This window comes from Montipora foliosa, chromosome 5 (assembly GCF_036669935.1).
Source record: "Montipora foliosa isolate CH-2021 chromosome 5, ASM3666993v2, whole genome shotgun sequence".
Taxonomy (NCBI): domain Eukaryota; kingdom Metazoa; phylum Cnidaria; class Anthozoa; order Scleractinia; family Acroporidae; genus Montipora; species Montipora foliosa.
The window spans coordinates 29,044,419-29,064,418 of NC_090873.1; the positions used below are offsets into that span (position 1 = coordinate 29,044,419).

The 20,000-nt window shown below is 42.5% G+C and overlaps 2 pseudogenes; both read left to right on the forward strand.

Annotated features, from left to right (window-relative positions):
* Positions 1-10,441: 10,441 nt before the first annotated feature.
* LOC138002561 (uncharacterized) lies at positions 10,442-18,339 on the forward strand (annotated as a pseudogene).
* Positions 18,340-19,517: 1,178 nt separating this feature from the next.
* The window catches only part of LOC138002563 (52 kDa repressor of the inhibitor of the protein kinase-like), a 4,872-nt pseudogene continuing 4,389 nt past the window's right edge, over positions 19,518-20,000 (forward strand).

Here is a 20,000-nt window from a genome sequence, read left to right on the forward strand (position 1 = left end):
GTGCCACAGAGCCACAAGACACAGAGCGGTTTTCAATTGAGTGTCGAAAGTAATTAGCAAATTACTTTGGTTTTGCATTACTTCATTCAGTGATTGGTTTAAAGTTCTCGTGCCACTTTTTCAACCAATCAGAAGAGAAACCAAAACCAATCGTGGCTCGCTCGTGCACATTTTCCCGCGTTTTATGTCGGTTACGTGTAATTACTTCGAGTTTTAATTGGTTTACTGGGTTGTCTCCGTCCTTTTTGATTGGCCAAAGTAATTACTTTGGTTTTGGTTTTACGACACTCATTTGAAAACCACTCTAAAGTTCATCAATAATTTTAAAACCAATCACATTTCTAATGGAATTAACCAAGTACGGTGGCCTAGTCTGTGCAGCGCTCTTGCGTCGGTTCGCATTTCATGCATTAAAGATCCGACCAGTGCCAGGGTCACGGAGGGTCTGACATGAGGCCAGAAAAGACAAATTGGACTTTGTTCCTTCATTAGAGGATTTTGGTCAACCTTCAGTTTCTCATAGAATTATCAAATTTGTCCTTTTCGAGTTCTAGTTCATTGACTAAATACCCATAAAATGATCTCTCATTCCCCTTTCTCAACAAGATAATTACGAACAGCTGTCGTTAAGTGGTCATTGTTCTTAATATTTACACTGTTGCCTGGTAGTTTATTCCTTGTCTAGTTCCAAGGCCTCTGTTTTCACCGCGGACAATCCGTTTTGAGTCACGGCCGCTCATCCCGGTGACGTCAGCGAAAAGGATTGACGCGTGAGGCCTGGGAAAAAGCTGTACAAGGACTAGGCAAGTTTATTCCAACATTTAATACACCATGGGAAGAAACTGTTTGCATGCTGGTTGAAATTTGAACGAAGTCGGAGGAAAATCACGGAGTTACCATCCCTTGAGGCGTGGGAGAAAGGAGTTAAATACAGATCTCTCTGGAGGTCAATTTTTCTGTTCAGTGGAACGTGACTTATCTACTAGAGTCTCTGTCTACCCTCAAGGGACGGCCACTCCTGTTGTTTCCGGGCTTTTAAGGCGAGCAAGCCAATTTCCTTCAGGTGGTCAATTTTACCTTTCTTGTCAACAACAAAAGTTGGTTTGCTTTGAATTATGCACGGAATAAATTGATACTACACTTTGATGAAGTCCATTTATTATTTCCATTTTAAATACTATCATTATTATCCTTGCTGTTCAGGCAATGTCAAGCATCTTACAACACGATATAATACAAGAAGAAAAAGCACTGTTTCCAGGAGCGCCTCTTGTTGTCTCTTAATTCGACCCTTCAATTCAATACAGTGCTATACTCGTTCAAAGACTGCTGAGCAAAAATTTCAAAACAAAGCTGCAACTAATATTGAGGAGTACCATTTCCTTATTAATAATATACATGAAAAAAAGGGCTCGAGGCCCTTACATGAAATCGAGGCGAGCCAGTAGAAGATGTGGCCCAAACCCTGAAATCGCACAGCATCCAGAAAAAAAGCGACGCAAATAGTATGCGTTCTCCTAATGGGGAACGCCACAATCTTCTCAGTTGTGTATGTGATACCTAGGATTTTCCTCTCACGTACGTCAACATTTTAACTGTTGGGAATCCGAGTTTGGAACTGTGTAAAACGCAAGGAAGTGACGCATAAGCGTTTTGTTTCGTATAGTAGGAAAAGGCAGATCACCTTAGATATGGGGTTTTGTCCGTGCGAACTGAATACAAAGAGCAGATTGAACCATTCGTGGTGACAAAACAGAGGCCTTCCTCTGACTTATTCTGTTGTTAATCCCCGTATTCTTCATTAAGGAAAAGAGAGAAAGAAGCATTTTTCATAAAGGAACTAACAGGAAAGGGGGAATGGGCCGGTCTTCTGTTTTCGGTGCTCTAAAATGGTCACGTGGTTTAAGATCTCGTGACTGATAGTTAAGAAGGGTGCTTCTTCTACCTGAAGAAGGCTGGTTTGGCCACCCGAAATATAATACATTAGTAAATCAAATCTACGTTGTATCGGCTCTTTTTCAAAATGTTTAGTTCTTGAACTGTCACTGATCTCACCGACCGACAATTCGCATTTTTGTTCGGTCATCGCTTCGACAGCGCAAACGAAGCTGTTAGCGCCTTTAAACTACGCATTAGCATAGCGTTTAAGTCTCAAAGGGACATAATGTCCCAAACAAGAACATAAACAAAGGATCATAGATAAAATTAATTTTTTTACTCAGCTTTTCAGAGTTAAACTTTCATCTTTCCTACCATTTTGGTGGTCAGTCGCGGCCTGCACTTGTCCTCGAGAACACCGCTGACATTCGGTGGCAGAATTTCGTTCTTAGCAACAGGTTTGTAGTTAAGAGGAACACCCCCTTAAAGACTTTGTGCCAGTTGATTGTTTGTATTGCTTCACTCTTTATTGTTTTAACAGGATGCTACAGGACTCGTTTGGGTTCCACCGATCGTCTTCGGCGCCACATCCTTCTCCGCTGGGGTAATCGCAATGTTGTTACCCGAGACACGAGGAAAGCCACTTCCAGACTTCGTCGGAAAGGAAAGCGGAGGAGAGGGAAAGGGGATTTTGTCGGAGCAAAAACGAGAATTCGCAGATTACACTTCAACTGTTTAGTTGAGCAATATAAACTGAATGACGACGTCCTTCTTTTCTTTCGTTCGTGTCGATCAAGGATGCGTTCCTTTGGGATGATCCGAAAAAGGATCACTGATCCAAGATCACTTGGATCACGGTGCATCAGAGGTACCGATATATCCACTCTGGGAAAGGATTTTCAGTTCCTTTGAACCATGACTCAAGTGATCTTAGATCAGTGATCCTTTTTCGGATCATCCCAAAGGAACGCACCCCAAGGCAGTCCTCAAAACGTAACGCTTTCTTTTCCGTTTTTGCCTCCAGTTTACTCCCTAAAAACGTTGTAAATTCTTTTTAAAAGAACCTCTGTTTTGCACTTAGTATAAATATCTTTGTGTGCCCCTACCTTGTTTTTGCGCCAATATATGGCGGCAGACGTTTTTATAGCTGTTTTTCTATTTAAAAGCTGTTGGGGAAAATGGTGAATTCGAAACACTGTATCCGTACCGGACTTCTTATGAACTCTATCCCCGTAACCTTGGGTAGATCTAGTTTCTGCAATCATGTTGCGGATTATTTCACAATTAGATAATTGGAGCCAAGATGTTAGCTTGTTTGTCTGATTGTATCGGATATTATGAAAAGTTAAACTACGGATATCAGATTTCCAGCACTTTAATTGGCTCGCCGGACACAGGCTATCAGGTTTTTGCATCTATATAAATGCATATACCGACACAGTGGATAGCGTTGAACGCGCGCGCAGCTCGCCCGCGCTGGTTGGCTACTTAAACTCTGGATAGCGTTGAACTCGCTCGCTGATTGGTTCGTCAAACTCCGGATATCCTGTGCTATTTACCTCCGAGCAACTCAGGAAAAAATGGCGTCCCGATTTCCATCCGTGACAAGTGAAGAAAACATCCAAATTCATTGTTTGTGCTGTGTATTATCTCACTGTTTTAGTATATACTAAAACAACTATTCACCTCCAAACAATGCGCACGGAATTTGGGCCCGAAAATGTTTCTAACCTTTGCAGGAATAGATGACTTCAAATCATATTTTTGTGCTGTATTATCTCACTGTTTTAGTATATACTAAAAAAACTATTCACCTCAGTGTCGGTAACTAGTGCTAGCCACCTCCACGTCAGTGAATAGTTGCTAACTATTTCTGCTATACCTAATATGGTTAAGGAACGCGTCAGCAATAAAGAGAGCTGAAAACATTTTGCAGCTCTGAGAAAAAACATGGTCGACAAAAGCCGTTTTGGACCGGAATTGACCGAGGCATAAATCGATGCTTTAGTCGACAATACTAGCCCCGGGAACACCAAAGAAGAGTTGTTGATGCCGGAGTTTCAATAAAACAATTATTGTACTCGGACTTGCTGGTTAAAATAATTATAACCAACGAGGTCTGTTATCTATCACTTCATATCCAGCGCGCCCTTGTAGAATAATTGTTAAATATTCGCAGATACAGCATTCTTAACACACTATTTGATATTTCTGTGCGAACAATCATGATTTTAAGTTATTAATATGTGGTAGCTGAGATTGGAGCAATCATCATTTAATATTCCGGGGCAGTCGTACCTGAAGTCGGGCTCAACTGATATAACAGATTTTGTTGATTCCCTTTAGGCCTAATATCGTAAAAAGACCTTTTAGGAAGCATGACACACAAAGACCTTTCCGACAAAAGACCCAGAAATGGATAATTCTTCGCTGGAGGGTGGAAGCAACTGTTGTTTAAACGTTAAGCAACACACTTAATAGTGCTTTCCATAAAATTTTGAGCTAATTGTCGCTGTGATAGACACTCGCTGGAGTCGCAGTAGGTTGTACCGGTACTGAAACTAAGAACCACCCTTGCGTTTCCCGTTCCCTTTTTTTTTTTTGATCAAGTACCCAACATCTTGTACAACGAAAGGCTTCAAATGACATACATCATTATGGGGTGCAAGGATGGCGCAGTGGTGAGAGCACACGCCTCCCATGCACCAATGTGGGCCGGGTTCATTTCACAGATTCGATGTCATATGTGGGTTTAGTTTGTTGGTTCTCTTCTCTGCACCGAGAGGTTTTTCTCCGGGTACTCCGGTTTTTCCCTCTACTCAAAACCCAGCATTTAATTTGGTTTGTGTTAATTGTTGATTTTAGTTTACAGTGTCCCCAATTACTACTCCAGCGCTAGAAGACTAGACACTTAAATAAAGTTCCTTTCCTTTCCATCCACGTTAGCGGCATTCCGTTGCGATGGGGGTGGAAACAAGATTGGGAAGGGCTCTTTTTTCTCGATCGTGAAAACTTTCTCCCCTTTCTCCCATTTCTTGATTGTGAATTTTTTTCCTCTTTCTCCCTTCCCCACTGGATTGCGTCTGGGTCTCCAAGGATTTACAGCGAACGGCAGGCTGAAGCAGGGAACTTGTACGCTTGATTTCGGCTTCTTTCGTGCGTGTTCAGTACACTTATCTAACAGATTCTAGAAAAACAAGAGGGACACAGCAAATTCTCAAGAAAAGGGTTAGGCATTTTTGAAATGAAGAAGCCTGCCGTTTGCCTTGGCCGTAAACTATTGTAAACCATCCATTGCGAATTTTCACGACACTTCCGCCCACTCGACGGAAAGTAAATTTTAATATACCAAGTAAGACCCACAGCAGGAAGGTCAATGGTGCTTCAAAGCCAATTTGATAAACAAGGGTTCAGGTTTCTCGTTTCCCAGATGGTAATTTATATTTTTCATCCGGTTCTGAGTGTAGTCCAGAGAAGATGATTTCGACAACCGTCACACGACAACAGAGATGGTGGCTTATTGCAAAGGTTCTCTTTCATAACAACTTTCACGAGTTGCTTGAAGACAGGAAAAGGTATATTATTGAGCTGCAAACCCGTCAGACCGGAATGCAAAGTTAGATCTTTTGGTTGGCCTTCGGTCCAAAATTAAATCCTATAAACACTTTGCTAAATTCCTGATTTCCCAATTTTTTTCACAACAATTTTCGTCTTTGGGGGAACAGGTGTGGCGCAGTGAAAGCATTCGCCTTCCTCTAAGGTGGCCTGGGATTGAATCCCGTATTCCTAATAGCACACATTCTCCGGGTAGTTCGGTTTCCCCTCTCCTCAGAAACCAAAATTTGATTTCATTTGCGTTAACTTGTTAATTTCAGTTTACAGTGTCCCCGATTAGTGCTCTTTCCTTTCCTTTCGAAGAAGTACAAGGAAGGAAGGAACCGGCCAAAGCAGTGAAAACCGACTGCAAAGCAGCTGCTTAGAAACGTTCTATAGTTTTCCTCTGAAAAGGAGTAACTGCAAATAAACGTAGCGCACAAAATATCAGGTCTGGGTTTTTCAGAAACAGGGAAGGATAGCACGGCATCCATCGACTAACTCAGGTGTCCATTGGCTAGTGATTAATTTACTCCCTCTACTAACTCTGATTTACTGAACAGAGCCATCAACGTTTGAGACAACTATTAGAGAGGTTAAGCATGACGTTAACCCCAAACGACAAACGACGTGACTGAAATTACAGTGTTTTGCCAAAACTGTAAGAACCCTGCTTGATATTAGCTCATTTCTGTCCTCTTAGCTCGAGATACGAAGAAACGTTTTAAAGGAACGAGACAAGTTAAAATGATCGAATTTCCACGCTTTTATTACAAGTAGGAGCCTGCCGTTTCCCGATGGCTGCAAACGTCATACTTAAAGGGAAAGTACGGCCTAGAAAAAGTTATTCTGAATCGAAAGTTCTTTATCTGCATTGTCATACTTGACCACTCATTTGGGCTTAATGTGTTTAAGTAGCCAACAATAACGCTTCAATTAAAATCCGCCGTCTTTGTTTTTGTGTATGCAAACGAGGCTATGACGCAGCAATAGTCAAGGATTTCTCCAGATGACTAGATGTACTTGATTTAAACAAGGAAAACACAGGCGAGGGGAGCGATACTTTGAAGACGTGAACCTTAATCCAGAGGGTAAATTGTATTAATATTGGCTCCACCATCGGAACAGATTTACCTCGTGGTCGTGAAACAGGGTTTTATATGTGAGTTATATGTAGGAGTTTTACGAAGCGAAAGAGAGCTTGCAGTGTTATGCCGCGCTCATTGCTGTGAAATAAACGCCTGGCCCCAGTTGTTCAAACGATGGATAGCGCTATCTGCCGGATAAATCACTATCCACTGGATAACTCAATTGGTTTTGCTAGTGTTTATCCGCTGGATAGTGATTTATCCGGTGGATAGCCATATCCATCGTTTGAAGAACTGGGGCCTGGAAATCAAGTTTAATCTGTCTACCGTGGCTTTCTACGAGATCCCTTTTGCAACTTCAAAACAAACGATCGATTTATATATTTCCATCGAATGGTGAGAGTAAATCGTTTCAGTAGTGTCTAATATGTTGGATAAACTACCAAGTGAGTAGACTGCCGGTCGTCCCTTCTAAGTCAGTCGAGCCGCTCTCCTCACGCAAGCGAGCCGAAGAGCCGAGGGAAACATGGGGAGAGAAATAGATCCAAATTTTCGCTCTCTCCCCATTCTCCCCTCGGCTCCCTTGCGTGTCTAGACTTCTACAATAAGCGCCAAACACTTTCCCTTTTAAGTAATCTCAGACAAATCCCTCCCCCAAGGTCTTTCCATCTAACCCCTACCCCTAAACAAACATTGAAGGGGGTAGGCGGGGGAAGAGAGGGGAAGTGCAAGTGGAAAATGTAACGTTAAGGTGATTTTTCCCCAATTGTTGTCTTCCCAGTTCAGTGTCTTAACTATTTTTGTGGCTTATTGTAGCTTTCATTCGCTTTTCAAGAACACGGACCCTGTTCACAGCCAAAGCAGGAAGTCCGTGAATTACGCATTTCCGGTTCTTCTGTGCATTCTCAGGAATTTGAAACAATAACGGTCGTCAGTGGTTACAACATTAGGGAGCTTACGAGACCACGACGCCGACGGCAACGACGACGCTACAAAACAATAGGTTTATTGAACAAAAACAATGGATCTGCACGCTCTGCACGTGCATTTTACATTTTGATACATTTCTTTGCCGTCATCTCCTAAATGACGACGTGAAATGACGGTCAGCGGTCAGCGGTCAGCATGAGAGCTGGACGTGCTTTAACTCGCTCTCTCCTTTTTCTATTATTTTCGACTTCTTGGGGCGTTAGTGTTTCATCCAACATCGTAATATGCCCGCCGATATTTAGTGACACTTCTTCTGGGACTGTCGGCGAGTTTTACATTGTACTGAAGTCCCACTTTTGAACTATGTTTTTGTCAAGTTTCGTTCGGCGAGCGGCCATCTTGGTTTGTTTAAGCGTAAGAGGCATTTCTTCTTTCGTAAAACTAGCTATTGTAGCAATTCACCTGCCTCATTCCAACTGGATAACTTATTGTTATGTGGGGATATTCATCCGAATCCTGGTTATGGCAGTACATCGGCACACGACAACACTACTCGTGTTAAAAGAAAGCAGCCCACGAGGAAGCATCCGTGTGGACTTTGCTCTAATTCTGTTCGCTCAAATCAAAAAGGAATTCTCTGTGACAGCTGTTGTACATGGCACCACATCAAGTGTATCAACATGGATATTAGAACATATATTGAATTGGGTTCCTCCGATGAAACTTGGTACTGTTCCAATTGTACTTTTCCCTTTAACTTCACCGATTCGTTCTTCGAGGAATCTACTACGGGAGATATCAATGCCAGCCTACAGTCGTCGCTTTCAGGTTCTACCGACGGTGTACGAAATATTTTTCCCAAAATTTTATTTTTAAATGCCAGAAGTCTACGGAACAAAGTTTTTGACCTACAAGCATTGCTACTTATGGACTCGTTTGATGTTGTTGTTATAGTCGAGACATGGTTGGATCGTAACTATCAGGACTTTGAACTCAAGCTTGAAGGCTATAATATTTTTCGGAAGGATAGATGAAATAGACGGGGTGGTGGAGTGCTTATAGCTGTCAGGAATCATATTTCTTGTAGTTACAGGTCTGACTTGGAGGTTAAGTTAGAGATGATAGCTCTTGAAATTCGTCCAAACCCTACTATATATGTACTCCTTTCTGCCTTTTATAGACCACCGGACGCAGATGAGTTATTTTTGTCACAATTCAGAGAGTTTTTGGTTAAATATTCAAAAACAGGTCTCTCAAATCTTGTTGTAACTGGGGACTTTAATTTTCCACATATTGATTGGAATCTTGGATGCCCTACGAAGCCACACCCTGAAACTGAGGATTTTTGTAATATTTTGGATGATTTCTTTTTGGTACAAAAGAACCTCCATGCAACTCGAGATCTAAGAAATTCTGGACCTTCTGGCAATATTTTGGCTCTGGCCCTAACCAATAATGACATCCTTGTTGAAGATGTAGTGGTGCATCCACATGTATTTGACTCAGACCATCATCCACTTACCTTTAAGTTTCATGCTGAGATGAGAAGGCCTAATAATATTCAGCGAAAGGTATATTGCTACAAAAAGGCTGATTTTAAAGGTTTGCAGGAGACCTTACAATCTATTCCCTGGAATCTAGTTACATGCGATAACTGTATTGATACAAGTCTGATAAAGTTTCAGGATTTTCTGTTTGCTGCTGTCAATCAACATATACCACAGATAACACTCAAGCGACGCTCTAGGCCTCCCTGGATTTGTAACGATATAATGAAACTAATTAGGAAGAAGAGGAAATTATGGAAGCAAGTCAAATCAAATGGTTCACCGGGTATATTCTTAAAATTCAAGGAGCTGAGAAAGGAAACAAAGAGACTTATTAATGCAAGTTATTATAACTATCTTAAATCTCTGTCTGGGAAACTTCAGGACAATCCTTAACATTTCTGGTCATTTTACTCAGTTAAATCTAAGACTAAGAGAATTCCAGAGACGGTTATCTATGATAATGTTTGTTCTACAGATACGTCTTCCAAGGTGGAACTTTTTAATAAGTTCTTCCACTCAAGTTATTCAATAGATTCAGTTGATGTTAACAACCCGACTACAGATGTTGTGAATCCAAACTTGTTACTGAACGTTTCAACCACAGCATTTGAAGTGCAGGGAATTTTAAGAAGGCTTGACATCCATAAATCACCTGGTGTGGATAATATACCATCCAGAATCCTACAAATCTGTGCGAAGGAACTGTCGGTTCCCTTGTCACATTTGTTTAATCTATCTCTATGGTCAGGAGTCATGCCCACTTTGTGGAAATCCGCTAACATCACTCCAATACATAAGAACAATAATAAGGAATTTGTGGAAAATTACAGATCAATTTCCCTGTTACCTATTCCAGCAAAATGGTTGGAGCGTCTTGTGCATACTGCTATTTATGCACATGTTTTGCTTTATTTATCTGAGTGGCAGCATGGATTCGTAAAGGGGAAATCTTGTGAGACACAATTGGTCCTCACTCATTATCAATGGGTCACAGCTTTGGACGAGGGACGACAGGTGGATGTTGCTTTCTTGGACTTCTCCAAGGCTTTTGACAGAGTGAATCATTCAATCTTACTGCGGAAGCTGTGTAGTTTTGGAATTTCTGGCTCCCTACTACAGTGGTGTGAGAGTTACTTGAGTAATCGTTGGCAAAGAACTGTGTTGGATGGTGTCTCCTCCACCTAGTTAGAAATTCCGTCTGGTGTCCCGCAGGGCTCCATTTTGGGGCCGTTATTTTTTGTAGTTTTTATTAGTGACTTACCCGATGTCGTTCTCCTTGGAAATACTATTGCGCTTTTTGCTGATGATTGTAAAATTTCAAGAGTCATTGATGATGCTAGTGATCAATTTTTTTTTCAGCGTGACTTGGATAATCTTCATCAGTGGAGTATTCGCAATGCCATGGTTTTTAATGTCAAAAAGTGCAAAGTTATGAGATTAACAAAGAAAAGGCAACCTTTAGTCTCTAATTATTCCTTGGATAATTCTCCTTTGGAAGAAGTTAAAGAATTCAAAGACTTGGGAGTTACAACTACTGATAATTTTAACTGGAACTCGAACATTGCATTGATATTATTGTGTCGAAAGCAAATAGAATGTTAGGGTTAATTAAAAGGACGTGTAGAGGTCTGGACGATACTAAGACTCTGAGAACTCTCTACTGCGCATTGGTTCGATCGAATGTTGAATACTTATTGGGGCCAAAGCCAAAGCTCCAACGCGCTTGCTAAATCAACACGGTAACTTTAATTCGATGGTTCATTAACTAAAGCGGTTGCTAAAAGGAAACAAACACAAATACGTTATTGCAATGAGCTAAGTGAACAGAAATCGACAAGGAATTATAAACGACGAAATAAACGAAACGATGAGTGGAAATGATACTTACAAACGTTGTATGGCTTTAAAACGGAACAAACTAAACCAAGAGACGATAAAACTTATAACAAAATAATGCTGACTCTCCGAAGTACAAAATGAGAGTGAATTTTTAAGCAAAGCGGCGAATTTATACTAATGAACTAAACAAAGGCAAAATTATGCAGGGAAAAACTAACAGAATAATGATTACGAAAACGACATATAAGCGTGAAAGAAAGTAATTTTAAAAACAAAGGCGAACAAAATATTCATTCAAAAATGCGGCAGCAACATCTGGCTCCCTTAAGAGTTTCTAGCTTCCGAAAAAACTCTTACAGACTGAAGCTTTAAAAGAAAGCAAAATACACAAAGTTTCAGTTATGTCTCTAAAGGCTCCTCTGGATGGGATTTTAAACCCTGGTCTTCGGGCGTTTTTTCAAGAATTAGGACAAGCTTGTGGACAGGACGATCTAGTGTTGTTGTTCTCGTGGTGACTCTGACGGAACGCACGTTTCCTTCTGCATCGGGATAGGTGTCGACTATTAGGGCCATAGGCCAATCGTTTCGTGCGGCTCGATCATCTGCGATGAGGACCAGGTCTCCCTTTTCGAAGTTCCTTCTTGGGCGATTCCATTTCACTCTTTGCTGCAGACATTGAACATACTCCTTTCTCCATCTTGACCAGAATACGTTGGCAAGGTATTGGACTCTTCTCCATCTTTTGCGCAAATAAACATCTTCTTTCTGGAAGTTGCCAGGTGGGGGTAACACAACCTTGGATTTCATCGTCAAGATGTGATTGGGGGTCAATGGATCCAAATCGTCAGGATCACAGGAAGGTGTGGTTAGGGGTCTGCTGTTTACAATACACTCCACTTCCGTCATTAAGGTTCGAAAGGATTCGTCGTCAAGACCGCTGCCATGTTCACGCATTAACGCAGTGAGAATTGAGCGTACAGAACGGATTTGGCGCTCCCACACGCCACCCATGTGGGAAGCAGAGGGAGGGTTTCGCTTCCATTGTACCCAATCAGCCTTGAATTCTCTGCATAAGCTTCTCTGAATTGAGCCGTTATCCATCTCTTCTAGGGCTCTTCGTAATTCCTTCTCTGCCCCCAACGAAATTTGTACCCTGATCAGATCTGATCTCAGGCACTGGCCCTCTTCTTGCAACAAAGCGTCGTAAAGCATTCAGAAAGGAATCAGTTTCTAGCGAGTTCGCAGTCCCGATGTGCACGGCCCGACATGATAAGCAGGTAAACAACGCACCGTAACGCTTCGTTTCCTTGCGTCCTTCTTTGATGAAAAAAGGGCCAAAGTAATCGACGCCACAAATACGTAAATGGAGGGGCTGGTGTTAATCTTTCTCTGGGAAGATCGGTCATCTTTTGCTCACTGATTACACCACGAAGCCGTCGACACGTCACGCACTTTGAGATGAAGTGCCTTACAACGGCATTGGCGTTGATGATCCAATACTTGCTCCTGAGCGCGCCCAAGGTGATGCTTCGACCGGAATGGCCAACCCTTTCATGCGCGTCACGAATGACGAGATTCACCACGAAACTCTTCTTTGGGAGGATAACCGGGTGTTTGAAATCATCTGGAAACACTCGTGATTTGCCAAGTCTTCCTCCAACACGCAGCAAGCCATTCTTGTCTAGAACAGGATCAAGTTGATACAATGTGCTTGATTTCTTGATTTCTGCTTTTCTGGCTCTTGAAAAATCACGACTCTCTTGACAATGCTCTCGTTGGATCTTCCGTAAGGCTTCAAGCTCCCTAGGAAACGCACTATGTTGTACCAGTCGGAGAATGGTTTTCTCTGCGTGCTGCATTTCTTCAACCGTGAATGATTCGTGACTCGTGTCTTTAATGGCTTCATTTCTCGTTCTGTGTGCTTTGTCTGTCAGCGGTAACTGCTTGTGGGTTAATAATTGCTTGAGGCGAAGTATCCATGCGATGCATCTCTTCATGCGATGCCAGTTACTGAAACGCGCAAGCCTCGTCAGGATGTCTGCCTTTTCGTCGACAATAGTAGTTAGCACTTGAACTTTCTTGACATCAGGATCATTGTTGAGGATGCTATTCAGGACACAAGGAGGCTCGGGCCATTCACTCTCGGACAACCATAAGAAATCGGGGCCTTTGATCCAACGTTGCTGATCAGATAATTGATAACCATCCAGACCACGCGATGCATCATCAGCCGGGTTGTTCTTGGATTCAACATACCTCCACCGAGCGGGATCTGTTTGATCTCGGATACTTTGCACGCGATTTGCTACAAACACGTGGAAACGCTTCGCTTCGTTTCGTATGTACTTCAATACCGTCGTGCTATCGGTCCAGTAGGTCCCACTATCAACGGGATCATCTAGCTCTCTGGAAACCATTCCACCTATTTGAACAGAGATAGTCGCGGCTGTAAGCTCGAGACGCGGAATTGTCATGGCTCTAAGTGGGGCTAGGCAGGACTTGCCCATCAGAAACGAACAGTGGATGTTACCCTTGTCGTTTTCAGTCCGTAGATACGTCACTTGGCCTTAACCAATGGCACTTGCGTCTGAGAAATGGTGGATTTGCCTTGAAATAACAGAACCGAAATTATCAGGCTTGACACAACGGTCCATTGAGAAGTGCTCCAATGCAGACAACTGACTTCTCCAATTCTCCCAACGTATGCGAAACTCATCGTCAATCTCATCATCCCAGTCTAACTTCGTACGGCACAGATCTTGCAAAATTTTCTTTCCGGTCAACAAAAAAGGCGCAGCAATCCCTAGTGGATCAAAAATAGAACAGATGGTGGAAAGAATACCTCGGCGAGTGAGTGGCTTGTCCTTGAGGATGACTCGAAACCCAAACGTGTCTGATTCGACAGCCCACTGTACCCCAAGGGCTCTTTCAACTGGTCGAAAATTACTGCTCAGGTCCAAAGCTCTCAATCCTTGCGCACGTAAGTCCTCTGGCACGCTCTTCAACACCCTTCTTCTGTTGCTGACAATCTTCGATAGGTTGAAGCCTCCATTAGCACATGCGGAGCGTACACCACGTATTCTCTGAATAGCCTCTTCTTCTGACTCTTCCGAGCGTAGACAGTCATCTACATAAGAATTCTTCCTCAATACCTCAGCTGTTTCGGAACCAACGAATTCTTCTGCATCATCTGCAGCTTGCCTTAAAGCGAAATTGGAAGAACTAGGGGAGGACACAGATCCAAACAGGTGCACATTCATCTGATATTCTGCGAGGTCTCTGTCGAGGTTACCACTCGGCCACCAAAAGAATCTGAGAAAATCTCTTTGTTTATCGGGTACTCGAAACTGGTGAAACATGGCATCAATATCACCCATAAAGGCGATTGGTTGCTGACGAAATCTTGACAACACGTTAACTAAGCAACTGGTCAGGTCCGGCCCTTGGAGTAATTGGTCATTTAGAGACGTCCCTCCAAATCTGGCACTGCAATCAAAGACAACCCTGATCTTGTTTGGTTTCCTAGGATGGTAGACACCATGATGAGGTATATACCACAGTTGACCTGACTTGGCGGAAACTCGATCTTCTGGCACCTTTCTAGCAAATCCTTTACGGATGATGTCATTCATAAAATTAACGTAGTCTTCGTAAAATTTGCTGTTTCTTGTAAACTTTCTTTTCAGCCAGCATGCTCTTTGCAACACCTGCTCTCTGTTGTCCGGAAAACACACATCGTCAGAGCGGAAAGGTAGAGGTATCTCGTAGTGGTTGTCATCTGTGCGTCGAATGCCTTGATGGACAATCTTAAGAAATTTCTTGTCTTCTTGTGAGTACTGTCGATTTTTCTCGTCAAATCTTTCGTGGAAGTCTAGTTCGAACATCTTGTTCAAAGCCAGTGGCGCTATAATTTCTTTAACTTTGTCTTCTATTGCAAAATGATGGCCAAGGAGCTTCTCTGATCCTACTTCAAAGGCAGCTATTCTATTGCAGTCGACTTTCTGCTGCTCTCTGTTGGTCATGTGAAGCGGCCCACCTATTGCCCATCCCGCAAAAGTCTTTAACGCATAGGGACCACCGTTTGCACTCGCTAGGATGTCCATAGGTTCAAAGGCCTTTGGACAGTTTGATCCAATGAGAAGACCGACTTTCGCACGGTGGAGCTTAGAGGGCATAAATTCAGCTATCCGGTTGAGGTGTTTCCACCGACGAGTGAGTTCAGGTGACTGCACGTCTACCTCGATCGCAGAAATGTCTTCTTTGGTGTATGTCTTAGGCAAAGTGATGGCATTTTCACCATTCAGATCCGTAACGGTCAAACCGTTCAAAACCTTACCGTCATGTAACTTAGTACCGTTCACAGTTCTCACCATCAGCTTCGTGTCGGCACCTTTAATATCCAAGCAGGCAGCTACGTCTTCAAGAACAAAGGTTGCAGTGTTACAACTGTCGAGCATGGCGTAGGTAAGCACTTCATTTCCGGCGGCTTTTAGTCTGACAGGGACTATAGGTACGGCAGTTACTGGATTCCCTATGCCAACAACACTACAAACGGCCTCCTCAGTTTCAGCATGAGAAGTAGTTACCACATCGACTGATTGCTCGTTCGAGGGATTCTGATTCTTGATTGTTGGCTGATTAGGACGAAAGTTGTCATCGTGAAGTCCGGTAGGATGACGTCTATCACACGTTTTACAAGTTCTTCTCTGGGCACACCCATTTGACCTATGATTACCACCGTAGCACGCAAAGCACAGCTCTTTCCCCTTTAGAAACTCTCTCCTTTCTTGTAAGGACTTCTTTAAGTACTCTTTACAGTCATCAAGATCATGACTCTTCCCACACATCTCACACAAGTTTTTAGGGTCACACCTTTCGTTCTTGGGTGCAGTACTACTGTCATTGCGTGACTAGAAACATGGCTTGTCGTGCGGGAACGGTCTCCGTATGTTCTCGGCTTGTTTGCATTCCTACCCTTGATGAAGCGATCGGGGCGTTCTGACACATCCAAACGACTGAGCGCTTCTCGTGAAAATACTGGATCGGTGGCAATACCCGCCTCAGTCTTGACAAATGTCACGAAGCTAGTAAACGTGGGGGTGATGCTTCCGGTGACTCGATTCTACTTGATTCTCTGCGCCATCTGTCTTGGAGTGACAACGGAAGTTTTCTCACCATAGTCTGAATGTTGTGTGGATGGTCTAAAATTGACAGAAACGTAAGCTCGGACATCGCGCTCCGACACTGAGTGAGAAACGTAGCAAACCGGTCTAGAGCCTGATCGTCCCCTTGTCTAATGCAAGGCCAGTCGTTAACCTTCTTTATGTAAGCGTTTGCAATCTTGTACGGGTCTCCATACTTTTCAACCAAAAGCTCCATAGCCTCTGCGTATCCGTTCTGACTGTCGAGATGGAGGCAACCTTTAATCAACTCTTTCGGCTCCCCTTCCAGGTACTGCTCTAAGTAGCGCAAACGTAGGTCGTTCGACTTCAGTTTACTCTCTATCTGTGACTCAAACGCTCTGTGAAACGTGAAGAAGTCTAAGAGATTACCGGTGAATTTGGTGATAGTTAATGCTGGCAAAAGGGTTTGCTGTTGCTGTTCCACCAAGAGCTCGGTTAGTCTGTTTTGCTGGCTGAGAACTTCTTGAACACCTTCAGAAGCGTTCTGCCTTTCGCTCTGTTTCATGTTAAATTCAGGAACACATGGGTTAAACTGTGAATAAGGCGCTGCAGTTGGCTCTACTTTCCAGGAGGGTAATATGCCTAAGAAACAGGTGGTGGATGTGAGCGTCGAAAAGGCTCAAACTGTGAACTATGACAGCCCGTTAGCGGTGGATGTACGGGTAAAACATGCAGCTTTTCTTCCAAGGCATCATCTTCCAATTCAGCAAACGCCCTTTCCCTCGCGTGAGCTACCGCTAGTTGTTCTTGTAAGAGTAAACGCTCTGTTCTCTTCTCCAGTTCTTGCCTACGCTCTAATATTGCGAACTTCGCCATCAGCTCGGCCGCTTTCGCTCTTTCTTTCGCCCGACCGGATGCAGCAGATGTGGACGATGCCTTTGAGCGGCGGGACGATCCAGAACGCCTCGAACATTCTGATCGGTCATCTAGGCTGTTCATAATTTTTTCTTTCGCGGAGGACATCCACTGTTCCGTTGTCTCGATAAAATCAATCATATGACCGCTTTGCAGAGCGTACCAGTCGCTAGCTACGTCAAGGTCTTCTTCGGTTTCAAGGTCATTCATAAGGGTCGCGACCGCCTTTTTCACCTCCTCGCTGGCGGCACGAAATGTGGACAACTCGCTTTCAACAGTGTTAGCATTGTCCGTGTTTTTGGTCATTTCGGTTATACGCTCCATATGCCTTTCAACTTTCCTCTGCAGCGTATGATAATCCATCCATCGAAGTCGTGCGACATATCCCGATCCTTCTAAGCGTCGCGTCGGCCTAGATACGCAAACTGTTTCAGCGACAGTCTCCTTCGATAGATGCTCGTTGACGTCAGTTTGTCCGTTGCAAATCCCGGCGTCCGTATTCATCCAGAATAACGTTTCAACGAATAGTGGGGCCAAAGCCAAAGCTCCAACGCGCTTGCTAAATCAACACGGTAACTTTAATTCGATGGTTCATTAACTAAAGCGGTTGCTAAAAGGAAATAAACACAAATACGTTATTGCAATGAGCTAAGTGAACAGAAATCGACAAGGAATTATAAACGACGAAATAAACGAAACGATGAGTGGAAATGATACTTACAAACGTTGTATGGCTTTAAAACGGAACAAACTAAACCAGGAGACGATAAAACCTATAACAAAATAATGCTGACTCCCCGAAGTACAAAACGAGAATGAATTCTTAAGCAAAGCGGCGAATTTATACTAATGAACTAAACAAAGGCAAAATTATGCAGGGAAAAACTAACAGAATAATGATTACGAAAACGATATATAAGCGTGAAAGAAAGTAATTTTAAAAACAAAGGCGAACAAAATATTCATTCAAAAATGCGGCAGCAACAATACTGCTCTGTGGTATGGTCACCCTATACAAAAAAAAACATAGAAAAAGTTGAAAAAGTACAAAGAAGAGCAACCAAGTTCATTTTGAAGACTGAGGACAATTATGAGACCCGTTTAAAGAAGCTAAATTTGATGTCACTTAAAAACAGGAGAATTCTAGCTGATGTTACTTTTTTATATAAAGCTCTCAATGGAATAAGCAATGTCAACATTGATTCTTACATTGTTTTTTATTCTGATGCTGACCGTTATTCATTGAGGAAATACGATGATTTATCTCTTTAAAAGAAATATGCAAGAACAAACCCACTCAAATATAGTTTTTTTCATAGGATAGTTGACTCCTGGAATCTTCTGCCCTACGATATTCGTAAGGCAGTAAGTGTAAATATTTTTAAGCGGGGAGTTAAGAAGTTTTTATTGGACAATACATAAAAATTAGTTATCCATTGTTGAATTATTTATTTTATTTTGATTTTACTACTGTCTTTTCGTATTTTGTATTAGTATATGTTCATTAGTGATCTGTTCTTTTTTATGGGGTCCTGGACTCCTTTACGGATTATCCATATGGCTATTAATATTATTCTTATTAGCATGTGTTACCTTTAATGCCATTAAATTGTAAAAATAAAAAAAAATAAAAAAAAAATAAAATGACCAAATTCAAGGTTCTGTGGAGGACGTTAGCACTTGACGATGAATTTTCAGTTCTCTCTCTACGCTTCCAACCCACTCATACCAGTTTAATTCCTCGACAGTTACTACACATTTTTAACGCGAAACGACATGAAACAGTTTCGTAGCGATATGAATAACGTGAACTTGTATTTTTAAATGAAGTCCTCGCTCGTAGCCGTCGTCGTCCTCGTTTCGTAAGCTCCCGAATATACCATTACCGCGACTGCGCGCATTTTTGGCCGTGGCCAGAGTCCGTACTCTGTTCTGGGAGGAGAATGGAACTCCATATTCCATCACAACTGATTATAAGTTTCTTTTTAACTGCAATGATCATTTTCTTCAAAATCAATATTTATACCTTCATTTCAACCTGGAAGTATGTATCATTTCATATGTTCTCCAATTAGACTGCGAGTTGCCTCTAATTTCGGAGGAATTCGGAAGACGCGCGTCGCGAGTTGAATTATCCCACTTCTCACTCGCACGCCGAAATAAGAGACCACTTGCACTCGCAGTCTGTTCTCTGATATCAGTAGCTCATCAAGTAGGGCCTCTATTTACCATATTTGGCTTAGGAATCAACCATTTCCAGAGTTGATTTATTTATAGAACGCCTTCCTTGGGAGATTCAGCACGCCCACTGTTGTAAAAGCCAATCAAAACAAAGCTATCTCAGCCTCAAGGCAAATATGATATTTTTCGCGGCAAAAACCTTTTCCTAAAAATAACATTACTCGAGAAAAGGTTGACTCAACGAATTACCCCTTGATGAGCTCCAGCTGATAAAGATTCTATATCATTCTATACAACAATTGTTTCAATTATCAACCTGCAAATAATATAGGAAACGTTTTCTTTTCCGTCAATTAAGACTTCAACAGGCTCCAGGCTTGTTTTGGGCAATCTTGCTCGTTGTAGCAAATAGCGTCGGAATGGCAAATGCAGACGAAAGATTTCCTAACCTCGTTCCCAGGGTCTCTCTTTTCAAGAAAGTAGAGAAGCGAGACCCTGGGAACGAGGTTGGAGATTACCATTTTCATTTTTTTCATGTCATTTACAGCATGCTTGATCGCTGGGTTTCTTCTCATGACTGAAATGGCGACTCCTCAGTGGAGACGTTAAGCAAACTGTTTGTCCTAGGTGGCCTTCGGGGTTGGTACTGCTGTGCAAGCTTTGATTGCATAATTGATTCGTGGCTGAAAACCTTTCAGTTTGGTCATAACCCTGCTGAATGTGCCGTTTATTGCGTATTATTACTGGGTTGCCAGTATGGCAATCCCAGTCGGAAAGTGGATGGGATTTGCTCGCTTTATTTTATTTATTTATTTTATTTTCCGTGGCGGTAAAAGTCTTTCCTGTCACACCCCTGGTAAGTGGTGTCTTTGTGCATAAACGCTTTCTCCCCGTATTTTCTT